This window comes from Herpailurus yagouaroundi, unplaced genomic scaffold (assembly GCF_014898765.1).
Source record: "Herpailurus yagouaroundi ecotype Mexico unplaced genomic scaffold, PumYag 182, whole genome shotgun sequence".
Taxonomy (NCBI): Eukaryota; Metazoa; Chordata; class Mammalia; order Carnivora; family Felidae; genus Herpailurus; species Herpailurus yagouaroundi.
In genome coordinates, this window is record NW_024412413.1 from 59,306,406 (window position 1) to 59,328,735 (window position 22,330).

Consider the following 22,330-nt stretch of genomic DNA (forward strand, 5'->3'; position numbering starts at 1 on the left):
TTTTAGCTCGGGGGCTCTATCTGTTTGAGGAAAGTAAAATATCTTCCTTTGAGACTTGGCAGGCAAAGCCTTTTCAAAGCTGTTGACAGGCTGTCCTACAAAAGCCACCTTCTCCTCTGACACCTGCAGGATGGTTCTAGCCTATGACCCTGCTCAAGACCCTTTCATATTCACTCTTTATCAGTTAACACTTTCTGTACTTGTTTAATATGCCCATTATTTCAGGTAAGTTGTAATCTTTCTACACTTGATCTTAGCCAAAAGGCCGAGAAGCGATTAGTTGTAATCTTTCTGAGAGAAGGAATGTTGCCATAAATGTGTGTGTATTTAATAAAATCTTTTGGTCTTTCTCAGGAGCTCCCAGTGGTGTCCAGTACGGAAGAATCAGCAAATACCTCCTGCCCAGGTTGGTGCTGGCACAGCACCAAAACAAGACCCCTTGTCCTTTCCCATTTGAGCGAAAAAGTCTGTAATAGGTAGGAGGGTAGGGAGAGTGTTGAACAAAAACCATGTATTGTACAAGATGCTACCTTCTTGGCTTATGAATTCTTAACTCTTAAAAAATGAAAATAGGGAGGGGTAGTTCATTTTAAAATCAAAGCAAGTCTAGGGGTGGCAGTCACCTGAGGGCATCCTCAGCCTGAGAACAAGTGACCATCCTGAAGGGGTACAGGATGAGACATGCCAAAATGCGCCACTTTGGTATAAAGATCATTTCGAGTTAAAAGTAATAAAAACCCAGCAGATACCAGAAAGGCTTTCTGCCTCCCCCATAACTGCCTAAATTTACACTGGAAAGGAGAGCCTGCAACAGAAAGAGAAGTACTAACCGAGACCCCTTTTTACCAAGGGAACTCCACTGCACGATAGAACAATCTTGTTTTTCCAAGCATCTCTTCTCACCTTCTGGGCTAATGACTTTCCTCCCCTTTGTGGCCTCAGGCCCTTAGCTTTGTTCTTAGCTCATGTAGGCTTCATGTTGTTCATTATCTTCAGAATTTCATGTCTGTGTGGATTCCCCGTACATACACACATTAAATTTGATTTTCTCCTGTTAATCTGTCTCATGTCAATTTGATTCTAAGTCCAGTTAGAAGGACCATAGGACAGAGGAAGGTCTTCCTCCCCAACAATCCCCTACCTTGTCAGTCGTAAGGAGGACAGATGTTATGGGCTAATTGAATGTACATGAGGATAAGGATCGTGACTGATCCCCACTTGTCTCCTTCATTTCCTCTTCCTCCTTCTTTGCCTTCTCTCCCTCCTCTTCTACTTGTTCCTTTCTGCTTCACCTACTTCTTCCTCTTTTTCCTCTCTCTTCTTTCTCCTACATCCTTGTGTAAATCCCAAAGTGTTTCCCAAACTCACTGCCCAACTGCTGTGTCACTAACATCCCCACCCTGTTTCCTGGGAGAGTGACCAGTGATGTGCTCTAACAGGGACCTCAGAAAGCACACTGTGTGCTGCATCCAGTTGCTGGAGGGTCAAGACATTGGTTAATAAAAAGTAGTTATGGTATCACACTTTCACAAAAGACTTGATCTTTGACCTCTTGGCAATTTTCTTCTTGCCCATGGCAGCTGTCATGTTGCACGGAGAGTGGTCAATTCCAGCCACCAGAGCATGGTTTAAGGATGGTCTGAGGTGCCATCATCAACGTTCTTCATGATGACTACTTTGCATCTGGAGTAACTTATGGCCAGGACCAGGACCACCTTCCCAGGTTTCATGAACTTGCCCATCTCAACAGCAGCCACTTGAGCCTACAGCAGAAAGGAAGAAATGACACTGCTGCTTGGACAATCATTTTAATCACTCCCTCATTTATTCTCAACTCACTTGCCTGTCTTCAGGAAAAGCATCCTCACTCAGGCAAACTACAACTCTGGTTGAATCCACCCTGTGCCTGCTCCACACGTGGAACATGGCTGAAGAACAGCTAAGCTGATGCATATTTAAATTGACAAACTTCCTAAAAACAACAACAACAACAACAACAACTTTCAAAAAAGTGGTGCCTGGGTGGCTCAGTCAATTGAGCATCCCACTTCGGTTCAAGTCATGGTCTCGAGGTTTGTAAGTTCGAACCCCACATCAGGCTTGCTGCTGTCAGCCTGTCAGCACAGAGCACACTCAGATCCTCTGTACCCCTCTCTCTGCCCCTCCCCCACTTATTTTTGCTCTCCCCAAAATAAATAAATATTTAAAAAAAAACACTTTAAATTGACAAACTTCTATTGGGCCCTGAATGCTGCCCAACTAGCATATTATCCTTTCCCTAGCCCATTCTGCCCCACACTCTCAGGCAAATACTTTACCCTTTCTTCTCTTTCCTCAAACTTCCAGTGTGTCCCCCAGCTCACTTTGAGGAAGCAGTCTTGCTTCCTACTTTACAGAGAAAATTGAAGCATTTTGAGAGAACTTCCACCACTCCCAGTACCTCAGACTCTCAGTGTCTTTGAGAACACAGGCTGCCTTCTCACCTATCATCAGAGATGAACTCTCCACGTGCATGTCAGCCAGTCCTTCCACCTGTGCACCAGGTCCTCCTGCATATGACACTCACTTCCTTCTCACCAACTCGAGCCAGCCTGTCGGCACACAAACACAGTTATTTCTCTCACCTTAAAAACAAAACAAAACAAAACAAAAAACAAAAAACAAGCAAGTAAGAAAACTCGTGCCTCTCCCCCACAGGTACCACCCACTTCCTTGTTCTCCTATAATAATCACTCCTCCAAAGAGTACATGCTGTCTCTGGTTTCTCCTTTTCGCATTCTTTCTAAAAACCCATTCCAACCAGGCTTTGCCTCACAATGCCCCTGTAAGTGCTTGTGTCAAAGCCACCAATAACCATGGATAAATCGAATAGCCCTTTATCAGTCTTCATCTTACTTGACCTATCAGCATTTGACATAGCTGATCATGCCCTGCTTAATATGCTTTGTTTCCTGGGATCCAGGATGCCACACTTCACCTGGTTTTCCTCCTTCTTCCCTGGTCTTTACACTGGTGACTCCTGCCCTTCTGCCCAACTCCCAGTGTTGCCATGCTCCAGAACTCAGTCCTTGGACTTCTCTATCTTCACTCACTCCCTTGGTGAATTGATGCACTGACCATATCTTGACAAATCCCAAATTCATATTGTATCTGTGCCCACACGTCTCTCCCCAACTCTAATCTCAACTATTTCACCTGTCTCCTCAATCTCTCAGATTTTACATTTCCAAAACCCAACTCTTGATATTCCACCTCAGACCTGAATAAAAGCAAAAATTTTTTTAAAAAGGACTTGGGGGAAGAAAGGAACCTGGTGAACAATGACATGCTTATAGACAAATTTCCAATAATATATGTATATAAATTATAAATAAATACACACACATGGGGGTGCTCAAATGTCAACCTGATTAGTGTCTATAACCAAAAGAATTTGGAGGCCACTATCTCAAGTCATTAATCTTCACTCAAAGTTTTCACGAAGAAAGAAGCATTATTCCAAGTACTTTCTTTACACCTCACAGCAAGTCAGTGTGTTGTGTGACATTCTTCCCATTCATTCTTGTTCCACCGAACAAGAACTTGAGACATGAGAAACTTTTCTGATAGTGGGGTCATGGAGGTAGCTGTTATGTCCATCACAAACACATGCCTCTCTCTACAAAGAAGAGCAAATTGTGCGACCAATTATCCACAAATGGTATGAACTCCTTCCTGAACATTTCTCTCTCAGATTTTCAGGGAAGCTTTCAATTCATTTACTCAATAATAAACCAAACTTATAACTGACACTATAATAAAAGGCAAATACCTTACACCGCTCCTGCAACAAATGAGCCAAATGGCATTTTGATCAAAAGCATAAATGGAAGTTGATCTAAGGCCTTCATGTGGGGAAATTATTTTTCCAGACATTATCCAGTAGTGTAGACAAAATTCAATTTCCCTGAAAAGTAGTCAGTTTATAAGGTGTAGTTAAAACAGTGATGATTAATATTATTGTTTCTAATTGCCAAGTACATTTGTCCATGTTCCAAATACAGATCTCTATGTTCTCCCAGTTCATTCTTACCCTCCCAACCTCCCCTATCTCATTCAAACAAACAAACAAATTTAAAAGGGTTATGACTTTGCTTTTATTATCTAGGTTAGGCAATTGTTCCCCAATTTTCCATTGTTAAGAAACTAAATTCAACCAAGTAAATTTGAAGATTTAATTGGTTTTATTAAGTGATTCGTGTATTGGGCAGCATCCCATCTAGCAAATACAGGGGGATCCAAGGAACTGTACAAAAATGGAAGATTTTTAAAGACAGAGAAGGGGTGTAAAAAAAAGGAATGTATTATTACCAAGGAATGCATTGCTTTAGGCATGTCACCATCCTAAGGGGAATCAAAGGGGTCTACTAGGAAATGACCTACTAGTGTTGACAGTTTGGGTGGTTAAAGCCTACATTCCTGGGGTGAGTATTGAAACTACGGTTACTTAGGTATTAAGTATTGGTTTAGTGACATGGGGCATTAACATAAGTGACACCATAGGCCATCTGGTTGGCTCAGTTGGTAGAACATGCGATCTTGATCTCAGAGTTGTAAGTCTGAGCCCCACGTTGGGTGTAGATATTACTTAAAAAATAAAATATTTTGGGGCACCTAGATGGCTCAGTCAGTTAAGTGTCCAACTCTTGATTTTGGATCAGGTCATGATCTCCTCGTTCATGAGATTGAGCCCCATGTCAGGCTCTGCACTGACAGCCTGGAGCCTGCTTGGGATTCTCTCTCTCTCTCTCTCTCTCTCTGCCCCTCCCCTGCTTGCTCTCTCTCTCTCTCTCTCTCTCTCTCTCTCAAAATAAATGAATAAACTTTAAAATAAAATCTTAATTTTTCTTAAAAAACAATAACTGTTACAATTTTGGGCCTGTGGTTTTCTTTTTACACCATCAAATTTTAATTTTGCCAAAGAAACATAATTACAGTCCTTTTAAAATCCCATCCAAAGTAGTAATTTTTCCATCATGAATTTATTAACCACCCAGTCATCTTAAGGGTTAACCAGCACAAAATTCTTTGACTCATTCGTATTTGCATTTAATGAAAGGTCATGCTGTTCAGTTTCTGAATATTGATATGAGCTGGGACCAGGCTTCACTGAAGATTATGGATGGTGGAACTGGTTGGCCCTGAAAGACCTCTGAGCTCCAATGGGAAGGCATATAAAAGCAGGTGCAAGACTAACCCAGAAGAACAGCCTGTGCTTCAGAGCAGATGAGTCAATAGATTGGACATCGATGGTTCTGTGCTGAAGTACAATTGCTTCCCCAAGGGAGATTTTCTTCCTCTGACCCTTTCAGATTAGGTCCTAAAGCTTCAAAGAGAATGTAAGATTTAACAGAACAAAATAGGTCAATCACCACCTGGACTCAAAACCACATAGATTCAAGACAGAAAGGACTTGCCCTTGAAAAACCCAAGCAGAAACAACTGAACATCCAAGATGAGTTTGGCTCATCAAGAGGGGAGAGGTAGAGACAAAGAGCCCGAGCTGACATGAGGCTCCTGAAGACAACACCACCTTGGCCAAGGCAAGGGTAGAAAAATTAGTGGATAAATTTAATATCCAATCTGTGTTTATGTTATGCTTAATCATGTTGAAGCTTTGGAATATTTCTTCCTTTAATCTATTCCTTTTTTTGTTACTTAAATACATTAATCTGGCATTTTGTGAAAACATTAATTCTGAATGTTAACCTGTCCACCCAAGATAAATATTTTATATTAAAGGAGTCTCTTTAATTCAAATGATGACTGTGATATCTCTGCCCAGAGCAATGTGACCCATGACTAATGCTGTCAAAACCATCTATTTCAATTCATTTGTCAATACATCATGTTTGCAAAAAGATGTCAGTGTTATGTGTTATAAAAGTTGAGCTAGATGTTTTCCTGGCTGGATTTATTGAGTTTTGTCAGATAGTTAACATTTCAGACCAACCTCAAATTATTTTCTCTTTCAAGAAAAAGAAGCAAAGAAATTGGTTTTCATGTACACACACTAAGCAATTTACAAAAGTGCAGAATTCATATCTATAAAATGAGAATCATGATGTTGGTAAAAAGAAACACCTTTTAATCAAAAAGCGTATATTAGGAGCACCTGGGTGGTTCAGTCTGTTGAGCATCCGACTCTTGATTTCGGCTCAAGTCATGATCTCACAGTTCGTGAAATGGAGCCCTGCATTGGGCAGTGTGGAGCCTGCTTGGAATTCTCTCTCTCCCTCCCTCTCTGCCCCTCCCCCACTCCCTCTATCTCTCTCTCTCTCTCTCTCTCTCTCTCTCTCTCTTTCTCTCTCTCTCTCAAAATAAGTAAATAAACTTAAGTGTGTGGTAAACACCTGATTGCTCAAGATAATTGCACTTGATCCATTTTAGATCACTGTAATCTTTCTTTACTACTTTATATAACCAGTCACCAAGTCCCACTCATTCTTTCTTTGCAGTGCATGTAGGATTCATCCTTTCTCTCCATTTCAAAATAAGACAATGGATTTTTAAATATTTTCTATAAACTGGAAAATACTATACAAATGCAAAATATTACTACTATTTCCACTATGGTCTCCTTCCCCAAGCCATTAACATTGTCGTCTCCTCTTTAGATCCCTGTACCCTTCTGATTCCCCTTTCTCCAGTCTTACCCCTTCTTATTCCCACTAATTTCACATTAAAGACCATAACTATCTTGATCACAATAATGTTTCCTCTCTGGGACATAGAAGCTATAGCAAATATGACAAGCAAACACCTAACAGTGTGTCATACAAATGTCCACATATATTGGTAAACAAAAACCATCAAGACCTCATTAGATAAAAGAGCACAGAATTGGGGTGCCTGGGTGGCTCAGTCGGTTAAGCATCCGGCTTCAGCTCAGGTCATGATCTCACGGTTTGTGAGTTCAAGCCCCCCTTTGGGCTCTGTGCTGACAGCTCAGAGCCTGGAGCCTACTTCGGATTCTGTGTCTCCCTCTCTCTCTGCCCCTCCCCTGCTCACACTCTGTGTCTGTCTCTCAATAATAAATAAACGTTTAAAAAATTAAAAAAAAAAAGCACAGAATTATGTACTGTGGGACAGAAAAGAAATGGATCTACAGAGACCTCAGTCACCTTTGCTATAATTTAGAGGAGTTTTTCTATCTTCAAACTACCTCTTGTGGAGCCATGAAAATATTTATGCTCCCTGACCTTCTCCCAAAAATATAATATAGTACAAAACACAGATCTAAAGTCCCAGTGATACAGCAGTATTTACAAACACAAATATTTTTAAACAGAAATATCCAATTACTAGAAGTTACATGAATTATGAATTATAATACAAGTCATTAAAATGTATAAAGATTATAGGGCCACCTGGTTGGCTTAGTCAGTTAAGCATCTGATTTCAGCTCAGGTCATGATCTCGCAGTTTGTGGGTTCAAGCCCCATGTCAGGCTCTGTGCTGACAGCTCAGAGCCTAGAACCTGCTTCAGTTTCTGTGTCTCCCTCTCCTTCTGCTGTTCCCTGACTCATGCTCTGCTCTCTGTCTCTCTCTCAAAAATAAATAAACATTAAAAAAATTAAATGTATAAAGATTATGTAGAGAGACAGTATATTAAGTGAAAAAAGGACATTGTTTTGACACTATAATTAAAATGTTAAAATCATGTCTGCATAGTGAAATGTGGGGGAAAAATCAGTTTGATTTGATAGGGTGACTGAACTCTGGTGAGTTGGATTATTATCTTTCTTTCATTTTCATTTCCATGAATGCTTTTCATGCAGTTTTTTTTTTAATTTTTTTTTCAACGTTTTATTTATTTTTGGGACAGAGAGAGACAGAGCATGAACGGGGGAGGGGCAGAGAGAGAGGGAGACACAGAATCGGAAACAGGCTCCAGGTTCTGAGCCATCAGCCCAGAGCCTGACGCGGGGCTCGAACTCACGGACCGTGAGATCGTGACCTGGCTGAAGTCCGACGCTTAACTGACTGCGCCACCCAGGCGCCCCTCATGCAGTTTTTAAAATTGTTTTTTAAAGAATCTAGCTATTGATGATTTAAAAACAAAGTTGTTTGATCTTGGATCCTATTATCCCCTCTGTAATATAGGGATAATAATAATACACTCTTAGAGGGATTTTGGGACTTAATATTAGATGATGTTTTTGCCAGCATTTTGGAAACTGCCCCACATTAAGCAAATGTTAAGTCACATAAAAAGCTAGTGAAAGGAGTGCCTGCGTGGCACAGTCAGTTAAGCATCCAACCCTTGACTTCAGCTCAGGTCATGATCTCATGGTTTGTGAGTTCAAGCCCCACATCGGGCTCTGTGCTGACAGAGTGGAGCCTGCTTGGGATTCTGTCTCCCTCTCATTCTGCCCCTCCCCACTCACTCTCTTTCTCTCTTTCAAAATAAATAAAAATAAGCTTTAAAAAAAACGCTAGTGAGATAGATCAAATCACAAGGATGTACGCTTTAAATATCTTACTTTTTTTTTTTAATATGAAATTTATTGTCAAATTGGTTTCCATACAACAGCCAGTGCTCATCCCAAAAGGTGCCCTCCTCAATACCCATCACCCACCTTCCCCTCCCTCCCACCCCCCATCAACCCTCAGTTTGTTCTCAGTTTTTGAGAGTCTCTTATGCTTTGGCTCTCTCCCTCTCTAACCTCTTTTTTTTTTCTTCGCCTCCCCCATGGACTTCTGTTAAGTTTCTCAGGATCCGCATAAGAGTGAAATTATATCAATTATAACTCATAAGGGGTGCCTGGGTGGCTCAGTCAGTTGGGCGTCTGACTTCGGCTTAGGTCACAATCTCAGAGTTCACGAGTTCAAGCTCCACATAGGGCTCTGTGCTGACAGCTGACAGCCTGGAGCCTGCTTCAGATTCTGTCTCCCTCTCTCTCTGCTCTTCCCCCACTCACACTCTGTTTCTCTTTCTCAGAAATAAACATTAAAAAAAATTATAACTCAATAAAGCTGAAAAACAGTTAATGGATTATAAATGTGAGAGAATGAAACTAACATTCACTGAACTTCTGCCACTGTACTGAGATTTCTCCATCCATGTACATGTGCACACGTGTGTGCGTGCACACACACACACGCATACACATGCAATCTCACTTAATCTTCAAGCAGTTCCTGCCCCCTATAGGCCCCACCTTTTCCATCAACCTGATCTCCCACTAGGGTTCCTCAGCATGAACACTCTTTAAGGAGGGTCCTGCCCACACACACCCCTGCAGGAGGCTGTTCATACACTTTGATTCACATTGTCTAATGTAAGACATACTTATTGAAGAGCTACCAAGACAAAGGATATAAATGTATAGAAGGTCGAATCCTTTGATATAAAGAGTTACCTAACTCTAAGTTCCTGGCTGGCTCAGTCCATAGAGCACATGACTCTTGATCCCAAGGTCATAAGTTGAAACTTTGCCCTGGGCAGTAGAGCCTCCTTAAAAAAATAGAAATAAAGAGTTACCATCTCATTTGAGAAAACAAGTAGACTCCAAGAAACTAGCTACTTAAGAGAGAAAATCTGCCTGTAACTTGGAACATATAATTTATTGTCCAAACCAAGTCATTTTTGAAAGCGTGAAGAGGGGTATTAATAATTATGCTGAGGGGCGTCTGGGTGGCTCGGTCGGTTAAGCATCCGACTTCGGCTCAGGTCATGATCTCACGTCCGTGAGTTCGAGCCCCGCGTCGGGCTCTGTGCTGACAGCTCAGAGCCTGGAGCCTGTTTCAGATTCTGTGTCTCCCTCTCTCTGGCCCTCCCCTGTTCATGCTCTGTCTCTCTCTGTCTCAAAAATAAATAAACATTAAAAAAATTTTTTTTTTCATTTAAAAAAATAATAATTATGCTGAGACAATACAAGTAAAAGCTGGGCAAACAGGACATATATACCCCATAAAGAGATTAGATCTGGGTAATCCTTTGTTTGCTGAGCACCAAGAGAGACATGGGTTTGCACACCTGGAACAGGAAGTGGGACCAAGTTAAATCAATCTGCATGACAGAGAATTTGATGTTCCTGGGGGACATGCCCAGAGCAACGGGAAGAAGTCAAGAGGCTGGGTGCAGGTGGAAAAGCAGCAGGAAGAGAAGGCCCTGTGATGAAGGTCAGCAAGAAGTTTGGGGGATCAAACCAGTAATGGATTTTAAATTGCTTTCTTCAAGGCATGGGATCACCTTCCAGTTCTTCCCCTACAAAATCTTCAGTAAAAGCTATGCTGCACACCACTACTCTTTTGTAAGTGGATTCTTTGGGGGGAAACTGGAGAGATTCTGCATTCTGCCTTTGGGTTTATGTGGGGCAGAAACAGACATGGCTATCAGAGCTAGAGCACAAGAGACCACCATATCTGGGTTAATCAACAGAACCAACTCTTTTTGAGTATATCCTCTATGCTAAACACTAGAGGATTTATATGCATCTTCATTCATCTTTAAACAGGTTTCAATCCCTGTGCAATGTGAAGGTGTGTGTGGTATAGACCACGAGTCTCCTTACCTCCATGACCCCACTGCCTGGCTCAAAGGAGCTCATTTGTGTTAAGTGGGTACGGATTTGAAAAATAAAAGCTGAGGGGCGCCTGGGTGGTGCAGTGGGTTAAGCGTCCAACTTCAGCCAGGTCACGATCTCACGGTCCGTGAGTTCGAGCCCCGCATCAGGCTCTGGGCTGATGGCTCAGAGCCTGGAGCCTGTTTCCGATTCTGTGTCTCCCTCTCTCTCTGACCCTCCCCCGTTCATGCTCTGTCTCTCTCTGTCCCAAAAATAAATAAACGTTGAAAAAAAATTAAAAAAAAAGAAAAAGAAAAGCTGAAGGAATATTTTAAAAGTTAAGGGATACCAGGTTTTTGGGGTCTAAACTAAAGAGACCTCAGCTCTGGGTAACTTTGTTATGCCATCACATCAGTTTTTCGTGGCACTGTTTTCTATTCATTTGCCTCTATGCCCTACGTGTTCCACGTAAAACTGCCATCTTATCACCACTTCCACCCACACCAAAAACCTGCAGCATATCTCAGTGAACAACTCTTCATATCTGTGAAGTTCTGAAGTGTCTGTCTCTGCTTTCTCATTCAATGAATATTTATTAAGCAACTATTATGTTCAAGGAACAATGTCTTTGGACGTCCCCCGCAGCCCTCCTAAGACCTGAAAAAGAAATAAACAAAGGCACTATTATAAATGTACACCCAGGGGCGCCTGGGTGGCCCAGTCGGTTAAGTGGCCGACTTCGGCTCAGGTCATGATCTCGCGGTCCGTGAGTTCGAGCCCCGCGTCAGGCTCTGTGCTGACAGCTCGGAGCCTGGAGCCTGTTTCAGATTCTGTGTCTCCCTCTCTCTCTCTCTGCCCCTCCCCCATTCATGCTCTGTCTCTCTCTGTCTCAAAAAAAATAAATAAACGTTAAAAAAAATTTTTTTTAATAAATAAATAAATGTACACCCAGACGCTGAATAATAACGGGGGGAGGGTACATCCAGCTTTACTTCTGCAACTTGTACTTTCAAAATGATTACATCCTGTACTTCTTGAGTCCCAGCTTTCCCTGTGCCTTTTCAACTTTTATAACTTGGGCTGTCAGTATAATACAAGCCATCTGGAAACAGCATTTAAAAGTCAGCTTTTTAAAGTTTAGGAAAACTTTATTGTCCGTGGTATGTTCTCATTTCCACTTCTATGGCTAATGAGAAGTGACTACAATACCTGGGAAATTAAACATGTCCTTAGACCAGCAGAACTGAAGAACTTGTCTCCTCTGACAAATGGCATCACTCTTCCCTCCTAAAACCAAATTGCACAGACATAGAAGTACAGTTTCCAACTCAATAAGGAAGTTCACAAAGTTGGTTCTATGTAGAGAACAGGGCCGGTATGGGGGGGGGGGGGGCTGGGGACACACAGAGGATGGAGCCCTCCTCAGAGGAGACTTAGGAAGGTGTGTTAAGGAGAAATCTCAAGAGAGAGGGACCAGACAAGACGCAAATACCATAGCGAGGTCAGTCAATGTCAGAGCTGACTAGCACCCATTAATTTTTTAATCTGGAGGTTACAGGAACTGGCAAAGAAAAGAGCTAACTTGCACTAGATTGAGGAGAGCACAAGGGTAAAGAAGTGGAGAGGGGGAATATAAACTACTCTTTTTGAAGAATTTGAATTCAAAGGGAAGAGCAAGACAGGGCAATATCTAGAAAGAGATGTCAGGGTGCAGAGGGAGTCTTTTCAAGATGACAGATGCAAGTGTGTCTCTAGAGTTGGGGAAAGAGCCTGTGGACAGGAGAGGTTGAGGACCCAGACTAGGGAATGAGTAACTGTGGGAGTAAGATGCAGGAAGGGACTGGATTCAGATCAGGGGAAGGAATTAGCCTTACAATAAGAGGAGGGACACTTAGTCCATAAAACTACAGGGAGGAAAATTATGTTGGTCAGTGGGAAACACGGGAAATGTAGGGTTTCCTCATTTGGTACCTTCAATTTTCAGTATAACTAGTAGATTGTGGGGTTGGAGTATTGAGAATAATGGTGAATATTTAAATGAACTCCTGGGGAAATGGGAGACAGCTAGCTAGGAATATAGACGATGCTACAGTAGCTCAGTGTAAGACCACAAGCTCAGTATTAGAGTAGCAAGAGATTGACTGCTACAATGGATCATGGGTGGGTCCTCTCCTGGGAAAAAAGTGAAGGCAGGAGCAGCAGTTGATAGATTGGAGGAAGTGAAGGAAAGGGTCAAGGGACCTGCAGTAAATGAGGCCAAAGATCAGGGATTAGAGGGGACAAAACTGAGACACCTGGAAATATCATACTATGTGAAAGAGAGAAAGAAGCTAAAGGTTCAGAGAAAGAATGCCTCTGAGTGTTAAAAGTCCAGATTGAGGTGATGACCTGTGGCTACCTGAAACAGAAATAGCCGCTAAAGTTGGGGAGATCAAGAAAGTGTGAAGCTAGGATACTGTATCAATGTCATGGGCACTGAAGACACCAGGACTGATGCAGAACTGTGACAAAGAACACTGTAAGTCAGATGAAAAAAACATAATGGATATGGTGGGCATTTGGGTTTTGACCACCCAACTTCTAATTCTTCTTCTTTAAATATAGCACCTTGTGGGGTGCCTGGGTGGCTCAGTTGGTTGGGCGTCCAACTTCAGCTCAGGTCATGATCTCACAGCTTGTGAGTTCAAGCCCCACGTCAGGCTCTGTGCTGACAGCTCAGAACCTGGAGCCTGCTTCAGATTCTGTGTCTCCATCTCTCTGTGCTCCTTCCCCATTTGCGTGCGCGCTCTCTCTCTCTCTCTCTCTGTCTCAAAAATAAATAAAGATTTTTTAAAAATTTAAATATAGCACCTTGAGGGGTGCCTGGATGGCTCAGTGGATAAAACACGTGACTCTTGATCTCCAGATTGTGAGTTCGAGCTCCATGTTGTATGTAGAGATTACTTAAAAACAAAATCCTTAAATGGGGTGCTTGGGTTAAGTGTCGGACTTCAGCTTAGCTCAGGTCATGATCTCACAGCTCCTGAATTCAAGCCCTGTGTTGGCTCTAGGCTGACTGCTCAGAGCCTGGAGCTTTCTTCAGATTCCATGTCTCCCTCCTTCTCTGCTCCTCCCCCATTCTCTCTCTCTCTCTCTCAAAAATAAATATTAAAAAAAATTTTTTTTCAACGTTTATTTATTTTTGGGACAGAGAGAGACAGAGCATGAACGGGGGAGGGGCAGAGAGAGAGGGAGACACAGAATCAGAAACAGGCTCCAGGCTCTGAGCCATCAGCCCAGAGCCTGATGCGGGGCTCGAACTCACGGACTGCGAGATCGTGACCTGGCTGATGTCGGACGCTTAACCGACTGCACCACCCAGGCGCCCCAAAAATAAATATTTTTTAAAATTTAATAAAATCTTTTTTAAAAAGTTAGTTATTATTTTATGAAGACTGTACCCAAAAGCAAAGACTTAACACCTGCAACTTCAGATGACACATTTACATATCACTTGATGAAGAATCACTTTGCATTTTGAACAAATGACAGTTTTGATTCCAAGTTTTCTTGTGCACATGTGATAAATAAAGCCAAAGCTGTTGATGTGTCAACTCATTAGCAGAAGAATTTCACAAATGGCTAATAATGCCACTTTATGTCAGTATTATCATGTTATTCAAGTAGAAAATGAATTCATTATAATAATGCTTTGATTTTTTTATCCAACTATTAAAATGAAAGTAAAGTTTTTGAAGTTAATTCTGTCAAAGATGAAAACATGCAACATTGTAAATGTAAAAGAAAACTCAACCTCAAAGTTCAACATTGAAGATAAAGTTATCATTTTGGCAGTAATAATTGCAGGTACAAAAGTTGATAGAGTCCAGTGTCATAATGAGAGAACAATGTTTTCAGTAAGTTAAAATTCTGTGCAGGAGAAATGCACTTGGACTTGGTTGTGGTGCATATAGCATTAATGATTGCTTCCAACCAAGCTGTGATCTTCTACCAATCAAAGCAGAAGTTTTATCTGTCAACTCTTACAAATATTTTAATTTATATTCAGAGTAACTGAACTACAGACTTGTTGTGGGAAAACTGACGTTAAAAGTAAATACTTCAGGGGCGTCTGGGTGGTTCAGTAGGTTGAGCATCCAACTCTTGGTTTTGGCTCAGGTCATGATCTCACAGTTTCATGGGTTCGAGCCCCATGTTAGGCTCTGTGCTGGCAGCCCAGAGCCTGCTTGGAATTCTCTCTTTCTACCTCTCTCTCTGCCCCTCCCCTGCTTGCACTGTCTCTGTCTCTCTCAAAATAAATAAATAAACTTAAAAAAAAATTTTTAAGTACTTTTTTCTAGTAATTCCACTACTGAGTATCTTGCCCAAAGAATACAAAACGCTAATTCAAAAAGATATTTGCACCCCTATGCTTATTACAGCATTATTCACAACAGCCAAATTATGGAAGCAGCCCAAATGTCCATCAATAGATGAATGGATAAGGAAGTGGTGTATATATATACAATGGAATGTTCCTCGGCCATAAAAAAGAATGAAATCTTGCCATTTGCAACAACATAGATGGAACCAGAGAGTATAATGCTGAGTGAAATAGAGAAAGGCAAATACCATATGTAATCACTCATGTGGAATTTAAAAAATAAAACAAACGAGGGGCACCTGAGTGGCTCAGGGGGTTAAGCATCCGACTTTGGCTCAGGTCAGCTCACAGTTCGTGAGTTGGAGCCCCACATAGGGCTCTCTCTGTGCTGACAGCTTGTCCCACTTCCTATTCTGTGTCTCCCTCTCTCTCTGCCCCTCCCCTGCTTGCACTCTGTCTCTCTCTCTCTCTCAAAAATAAATAAACGTGAAAGAAAGAAAGAAAGAAAACAAAGAAAAAAAGACAAACTAAGAAACATACTCAACTATAGAGAACAAACTGATAGTGGGGGGGTTGTTAGGATGGGTGAAATAGGTAAAGGGGATTAAGAGTACACTTATCTCAATGAGCACTGAGTAATGTATAGAATTGTTGAATCACTACATTGTACACCTGAAACTAATATAACACTGTATGTTAACTATACTAGAATTAAAATTTTTTAATAAAATAATTTTTAAAAGACGATAAATAAATAAATAAATAAATAAATACTTTGTATAAAACTTAACCTTACAGTAGGCCATAAAACAAGTCAAAACAAATATCAAAACCCTCTGCTGATAAAGTTCTCTCACCAAAAGATAGTTATTCTACACAGCCATAACCAAATGTTCTACAGATCTAACAACCAAGTGGTTGTTAGAAAATCCTCATGAGTTTGAATACACAGTAATGACAATGAACAGACTACTTCCACGTACAACACAACAAGCAAATCTGGTAAGCATAATGCTGATCAAGAGAAGCAAGATATATAAGAATCGAGATAGGTAAAACAAAACCGTATTTTTTAGGAATATAATCACAGATAGCTCTTTAATATCTCACTTGTGTGTGGAATCTTAAAAACAAAACCAAACACAAAAACTGAGCTCATAGAGAGAGAACAGATTGGCGTTTCAGGGGTGGGAGTTGGGGGTGAGAAGGGAGTGGGATTCCTAGGGAAATGGGTGAAGGGAGTCAAAAGGTACAAACTTAGTTATAAAATGAATAAGTCCTAGGGATGTAATGTACATCATGGTGACTATAGTTAATCATACTGTATTGCATATTTGAAAGTTGCTAAGAGAGATCATAAAAGTTCTCACCACAAGAAAAAAATTGTGTAATTATATATGGTGATGGATGTTAACCAGACTTATTGTGGTGATTATTTCACAATATATACAAATATCAAATCATGTTGTACACCTAAAACTAGTATAATGTTATATGTCAATTATCTCTCTCTCTCTTTTTTTTTTTTTTTAGAGAGAGAGAGAGAGAAAGAGGGAGGGGGAGGAACGGAGAGAGAGAGAGAGAGAGAGAGAGAGAGAGTGAGAGAATCTCAAGCAGGCTCCACACTCAGTACAGAGCCAACTCCGGGCTCAACCCCATGACCCTGGGATCATGACCTGAGCTGAAATTAAGAGTCAGGTGCTCAACTGACTGAGCCACCTTGGTCCCCCAATTATATCTTAATTTTTAAAAAGGAAAGAAAATTGTAAGTAGTTAAACTAAAAAGAAAACCATGGAAATTATTTTAACAAAAGTCTGGATAGTGTTTACCTCTAGATGGTCAAAAGAGGATAGTATACATTGGGGTGGCAATGTTTAATATGTTGACCAGAGTGAGAGTTGCAAGGGTATTCACTTTATGGTTACTTATTAATATATATATATATATATATATATATATATATATATATATATGTGTGTGTGTGTGTGTGTGTGTGTACATATATATGCATTTCTTTGTATGTACATTATATTTCACAGTAAAAAAAATTTAAATTAAAGGAAATAAAGAAATAAATACTTTGAATGTGCATGGGGTTTCCTTTTAGGGTGATGAAAATGTTCTGAAATACTAAGCACCACTAAATTGTACATTTTAAATGAGTGAATTTTACAGTATATGAATTGTATCTCAATAAAATGATTTAAAAAAACACTTCAGCATGGCGGGACACCCTTGTCTTTACTGCCTGTCATTAATTAGATTTTAGAAATATGAGAGACTTTGAATCTTGTAAATCTACCTGTGCCTTACATTTGTAGCTTTTTGTAAATGAGTCTTCTAAATCTTTATTGCATTTTCTTCAAAATCAGTTAGAAATGTGGATTCAATATTCAACAAATGAAACACCATTGCTGAAACTTTTAGCAAATTGCAATTATTAAAAACAAGGTAAATAGCAAGATATTTAAATTCATCTTCTGCAAAAGCAACAGAGGAATAGAACAAGTTAATAATGAGAACTCAATTGTGTATGTCTGATTTTGAAATTCTGTATTCCATAATTACATTTTGGACTATATGGGTTTATGACAAGAACTTAATGGAACTTCTATTTTTAATGGGTAAACTTATATTCTATATTGGAATGGAGTAAAATTGAGAAGCTCTCTGACTTTGCATATCTAGATTTAGTGAAACCGTGGAAGCAAGTTTTTTTTGTCAAAAATTTATTTTTTGAATGTAGATACATATGCTTTTCAATACAAAAAAAAAAAGAAAATAGGCTCCATTTTGTAGAATTTCCTCTGAAGTTACTAGGTACTCAGCACTTGTAGCAAAAGTATTTTCTCATTTAAAAATATTATGGATGGGGTACCTGGATGGCTCAGTCGGTTGATAGCTGACTTTGGCTCAGGTCATGAACTCACAGGTCATAATTCAAGCCCCGAATGGGGCTCTCAGCTGTCAGTGCAGAGCCCACTTCCAATCCTCTGTCCCACTCTCTCTCTGCCCCTCCCCCATTCATTCTCTCTCTCTCTCTCTCTCTCTCTCAAAACTATATAAACATTAAAAATATATATATTATGGACTACAGGGGCGCCTGGTTGGCTCAGTCAGAAGAGGGTGCAATGCTTGATCTCAAGGTCGTGAGTTCAAGCCCCACGTTGGGTGTAAAGGTTACTAAAATAAATAAATAAACAAACTTTTTAAAGTAAATAAATAAATTATGGACTACGGAAAAGAGTAAGTTGATGTTTGTCAATAATTTCAAACGTATTAATCAATTTATGTAATTTTGGGGTGCCTGGGTGGCTCAGTCGGTTGAGCGTCTGACTGGCTCAGGTCTTGATTATGGTTCTTGATTTCGAGCCTTATGTTGGGCTCTGTGCTGACACCTCAGAGCCTGGAGCCTGCTTTTGATTCTGTGTCTCCCTCTTTCTCTTCCCCTTCCCTGCTCATACTCTGTCTCTCTCTCAAAAATAAATAAACATAAAAAAATTATATGTAATTTTATGAAAAGGTAAAAATAAGACCACATTGAAAAAAATACATTGTTCAAAAAAAAGAAATCCTAGTAACTCGGTAGAGTCAGATACAGCTAGTATACTGATTAAAAGACATAAATAAGTACCAACAATAAGAATTCTGGTTAGGCTAGTTAGATGTTTGAATAATCAATATAAAGAAGATTTTATGTTTTAATATTCACAGATCTATGTTACAATTTTTAGAATTTTATTTTTGAAAATAGATTTGAGTAGATCTATTTATTATATGTATTCTAATAAATTAAAAACTAATTTATCTTTTAATTAGCAATAATCGCGCCTCGGATAAACCTCATTGGCTATGATACTGCCACTGCGCAAAGCTTAATTTATCTTTTAATAAATACTTCAAAATGTTAGGGAGCATCATTGAAAAGATGTGACCACCAGTTGACCTGAGAGCTGGCCCTGGGTGATCAGAGGATCCTTACCCCCTGCCCTGTGTTTGGTAAGTGGGTTCCACTTGCCTTTCCCACTCCCAGATCCTGCTCCAAGGACATAGCCTTGAGATAGTGATGTGGTGCTGAGAACACCTGAACGGTATATGTGACTAAACCCAATTAGGCCATCTTTATAAACTCTTAAGGTGCACTGGGTGGGTGCAGGGATCCATTCGCCTTGCTGCCTCCCTAGTGTATAAGTTCCCTTTGCTTATTAAAACTGCCACCTCCCAACCTGGAGTGACTGCCTCTTTCTTCCTCTCTCCCTGCCCTCTGAGTATGGAGCCTTTTTTCAGATTTCACACGGGAAGCTCCTGAGAGGGTTTCAAACCAACGAAAAATATATATAATTTTAAGTATTTCAGCACCAACTTTCATTCCCCGGAACGTCCCAGTTTCAACAATAAATTATTTGGTCACCCTATATTTGGAATCATATACATTTTGCATGTGTTTTCTTTTTCCAACTGACATTTTATGTTTAACATTTTCCCATGTTACAAATCTCCAAAACATCCCATGGAGTTTTCCATTTAAGATGGGCCTGTCCATCACTCTGCACTTGTCCCTGTCCTTCCTTAACAAGACTTTAAATAAACAACTCATCTTGGGGCGCCTGGGTGGCGCAGTCGGTTAAGCATCCGACTTCAGCCAGGTCACGATCTCGCGGTCCGTGAGTTTGAGCCCCGCGTCGGGCTCTGGGCTGATGGCTCAGAGCCTGGAGCCTGTTTCCGATTCTGTGTCTCCCTCTCTCTCTGCCCCTCCCCCGTTCATGCTCTGTCTCTCTCTGTCCCAAAAATAAATAAACGTTGAAAAAAAAAATTAAAAAAAAAAATAAATAAACAACTCATCTTGAAAGTCAAAGACAAAGATCTAATATGCTTTACCATGTTAAGATTTGTTCTTTTCCATTGATGTATTGGCGCTAGAAAATTGTTTCTATCCACCCCTTCCATGAATATTTTTAAAATGTTTATTTTAAAGAAAGAGAAAGGGACAGAGGATCTGAAGCAGTCTCTGTGCTGACAGCAGACAGCCCAATGTGGGGCTTGAACCGCAAGATCATGACCTGAGCTGAAGTCGGTCGCTTAACCGACTGAGCCACCCAGGTGCTCCCTTTACTTGATAATATATTTTAGACAGTTTACTATGTAGATAAAAATTTGGCGATTTAGAGATGTTGCTTAAGCAATCCATTAACAGGAAGAGCAATGTTTTGTTTATCCTATCCAGCACATCTATATGAATGTTTAGAGCCTTCCAGTTGTACAAAATAGTGTAGTCCGTGGGGAAAATTCCTAAACACACAGAGAGAGTTCTCACTCTTCTGAGTGTGAGTCAGCAATTTAAATTGATTTTTTTCCCCAAAGTTGCTAACTTCTCAGGAAAATCTTTGCCTCAAAGTTTCAGAAAAACAGGCTTTGCACTTCACATAATTTTATATATCCTGTATTTGCTTCATTCAACAAATATTTATTTAATGACTACTAGATGCAGGGTCCTAGAGATTAAAATCTTACTGACACACTTATTGTTTGATTTCCTCCTCAAGGACTAAGTTATTTTGTAATGCTGGTGTCTGCTAAACATTCTACATTTCACTAAATCAGATGACAGGATAAATAGGACTTCCAGTTAATGATCTATTTGAACACATTTTTTAAAACATATTTTATTGGTCGCCATAAAATTTCCAATAATATCTACTAAAATGAGAACATAGAAAAGTAGACTCCAATTATTACTCCCTATTGGAAAAATGTGGTTTGTTTTTTACATTCAACAAATGCTTTTTGACTGTTTACTATATACAAGGTATAGTAATAGGTGTTTAAAGATGTAGTTCTTTTAGGTTAAGATTATACAGATTATGACTTTTTAAATTTTTATTTTTTGTTATGAAATATTTGTGTCCTACAAGACAGAATGAAGAACATTAATTAACACCTACACTTACATATCTAACACCTAGCTTTAAAAATATAACATCACTTGAATTGACATCTCCAATATACCTTTCCTCAATCCCCAAAGGTAACTACCATCAGCAATTTGGTATTTATCATTCTCACAAACATGTTAGTATTTCTACTATATACATTTATATCCATAAATAATATATATCCCTTTCTGCAAGTTTTAACACTTTATTTTTTTTAATATAATGTATTGTCAAGTTAGCTAACATACAGTGTATACAGTGTGCTCCTGGCTTCAGGAGTAGATTCCCATGATTCATCTCTTACATACAACACGCAGTGCTCATCCCAGCAAGTGCCCTCCTCAATGCCCATCCCATTTTCCCCTCCCCCACACTCCCCCCATCAACCCTCAGTTTGTTTTCTGTATTCAAGAGTCTCTTATGGTTTGCCTCCATCTCCGTTTGAAACTATTTTTCCCCTTCCCTTCCCCTATGGTCTTCTGTTAAGTTTCTCAAATTCCACATATGAGTGAAAACATATGATATCTGTCTTTCTCTGACTGACTTATTTCACTTAGCATAATACCCTCCAGTTCCATCCATGTTGTTACAAATGACAAGATTTCATTCTTTCTCATTGCCCTCTAGTATTCCATTGAACATATAAACCACATTCTGTTTATCCAATCGTCAGTTGATGGACATTTGGACTCTTACCATAATTTGGCTATTGTTGATAGCACTGCTATAAACATTGGGGTACATGTCCTTCTATGAATCAGCAATCCTGTATCCTTTGCATAAATTCCTAGTAATGCTATTGCTGGGTCGTAGGATAATTCCATTTTTAATTTTTTGAGGAACCTTCACACTATTTTCCAGAGTGGCTGTACCAGTTTGCATTCCCACTAATAGTGCAAGAGGGTTCCCATTTCTCCACATCCTTGCCAACATCTGTTGTTTCCCAAGTTACTAATTTTAGCCACTCTGACCAGTGTGAGGTGGTATCTCAGTGTGTTTTTGATTTGTATTTCCCTGATGATGAGCAATGTTGAGCATCTTTTCATGTGTCTGTTAGCCATCTGGATGTCTTCGTTGGGAAGGTGTCTATTCATGTCTTCTGCCAATTTCTTCACTAGACTGTTTGTTTTTTTGGGTGTCGAGTTTGGTAAGTTCTTTGTAGATTTTGGATACTAACCCTTTATCTGATATGTCGTTTGCAAATGTCTTCTCCCATTCCATCGGTTGCCTTTTAGTTTTTTTGATTGTTTCCTTTGAACACTTTTTTTTTAGTGTTTATTTATTCTGAGAGAGAGAGAGAGAGAGCAGGGAAGGGGCAGAGAGAGAGGGAGAGATAGAATCCCAAGCAGGTTCCATGCTATCAGCACAGAGTCCCATGCAGGACTCGATCTCACAAACTGAGATCATGACTTAAGCTGAAATCAGGAGTCAGTTGTGAAAGAAAGAAAGAAAGAAAGAAAGAAAGAAAGAAAGAAAGAAAGAA

General features: G+C 39.9%; 1 long non-coding RNA gene and 1 other non-coding gene across 2 annotated transcripts in view; both read right to left on the reverse strand.

Moving 5' to 3' along the window:
* Positions 1–292: 292 nt before the first annotated feature.
* Positions 293–22,330, reverse strand: part of LOC121040902 (uncharacterized) — a 27,838-nt gene continuing 5,800 nt past the window's right edge. Inside the window, exons 2-3 of the long non-coding RNA XR_005795491.1 lie at positions 2,484–2,591; positions 293–1,763 (exon numbers count right to left, since the gene is read on the reverse strand). This is a non-coding gene — a long non-coding RNA (uncharacterized LOC121040902). The remainder of the gene's footprint in view (positions 1,764–2,483; positions 2,592–22,330) is intronic.
* On the reverse strand, positions 18,655–18,790 carry LOC121041165 (U4 spliceosomal RNA). The gene has a single exon (XR_005795594.1). It is a non-coding gene; the product is annotated as a U4 spliceosomal RNA (small nuclear RNA).